The sequence below is a fragment of the Olea europaea genome, chromosome 18 (assembly GCF_002742605.1).
Source record: "Olea europaea var. sylvestris chromosome 18, O_europaea_v1, whole genome shotgun sequence".
NCBI lineage: Eukaryota > Viridiplantae > Streptophyta > Magnoliopsida > Lamiales > Oleaceae > Olea > Olea europaea.
This window is the reverse complement of record NC_036254.1, coordinates 22533703-22535576: the sequence shown is the minus strand read 5'-3', so window position 1 is coordinate 22535576 and position 1874 is coordinate 22533703.

Below are 1874 nucleotides of genomic sequence, written 5' to 3'. Positions count from 1 at the left end.
TCAGCCTGAAGAACACCACCTTGTAGCAGTACAGGCCTTGGTCTATAATGAAGGACGTGTGCTTTTCGTCGACAGGGTTCATAGGGATTTGATTATAGTTGGAGTAGGCGTCCATGAAACTCAATAGTTCATGGCCAATGGTGGAATCAACCAACGGATCTATTCTTGGGAGTGGGAAGTTGTCCTTTGGACAAGCCCGATTCAGATTAGTGAGATCTACACACACTCTTTACTTCCCGTTGTGCTTCGTGATTAGCACCGGGGTGGATACCCGCTTCGAATAAATTGACTCCCTAATGAATTGGTTGGCAATCAACTTTTGCACATCGTCTTTCAAGGCTTCATATCTTTCTGGATTTAAGGCTCTTTTCTTCTGCCGATGGGACTTTCGTTGGGGTTGATCTTTAAATGATGGCAACTAACCTTCAAATCTATCCCAACCATGTCATCATGTTTCCATGCAAACACATCCAAGTTACTTCACAGAAAGTTCTGCAGATTTTATTTCAAGGCAGGAGAGAAGCTCTTGCCGACCTGCAAGCATTTGGGCGAGGTCGAAGAGCCTACTTTGAAGTTTTCCAGTTCTTCCATTGGAGCCGTCTAAGGCTTATCTTCAATCATACGGGGGTCTAGTTATCAACCTTGGGGACTTCTGCAAACCCCATCCCTTCTTCAGGGATATTCTGAATTTCCATGGCCTCTTCTTCAAGGGTATAAACCATGTCGACGTCCTCCCCTTGTGCAGGACCTTCGACCTCGTCAATTTCCATTAATTTGATGTTAATGCTTGATGGATTGACTTTTTGCATAGAGCTAGAATAACATTCCCTGACGCTTTGTTGGTCGTCCTGGACAACAGCAATGCCCCGTTCGGTGGGAATTTCATGTAGAGATGATGAATGGAGGTTACTGCCCATAGCTCTTTCAAGGAAGGTCTCCCTAACACTCCATGATATGCTGAATGATGATCCATTACTAAAAATTTCATGAAATTGTGGGCTGTGAGGGACGCCACTCCCATCTCTGTTGCCAAGGTGATTTTTCCCCGGAGAGGATACGGTCTCCTGTAAACCCGTAGAGTAGGAAATTTACTGGTGTTAGCTCATGGTCTATCTCCATTTTTTCATAAGTGGATCCATATATTATATTGACTGAACTCTCATTATCCACCAACATCCTTTTGAGGCCATTTCTAGCCACCACCGCCCTTACAACTAGGGCGTCGCAGTAAGGATAATGTACCTCGACAGCGTCGTCCTGGGTGAATGTGACGAGCTCAATTTTTCTATCACCGAGTGATTGGCCACTATTGACTATGAAGCTGGCCATTGGAGGGTCCTTGGCTTCCTTAGCGTAGTTCCTTTCGGCATTCCTTGTCTCGCCACCTACCTATGGCCCTCCAAATATGGTATCAATTTCTCGAATGGTTTCGTATCCGGCATTTGGTGAAGGGCTCCTTCGATGCTTACGACCTTTTTCAGGTCTGGCACGATTGTCACCTCGCCCTTGGGAGTTGTTCTTCCAAGTTCAATTCTCGCTATTTCTCCTTTATCGACCTTATCTGGGGAGATTGTTTTCCTGATATTCATTCCTCCTTTAGTTGGATGGGTGTCTGGCTATGTCCCAGCATCCCGCTGTACTATAACTGTAGAAATAATATAGGTGCAATACCGAGGGGCTTCATTCCTATTCCTAGGTTGAGGGCCTCGTCCTCTCTCTCTTTGTCCCCTAGAGGGTCATTAAGGTACCCTATCCTAGTGTACCTTGATGTTAGGATTTACCTCTTCATAAGCTAGAGTTGGGATGGTGTTGAGCTTTGCAATCGCTAGTGCCTGACCCGGGTTAAAAGAGGCGGATGGTCGACCTTGCTGGTG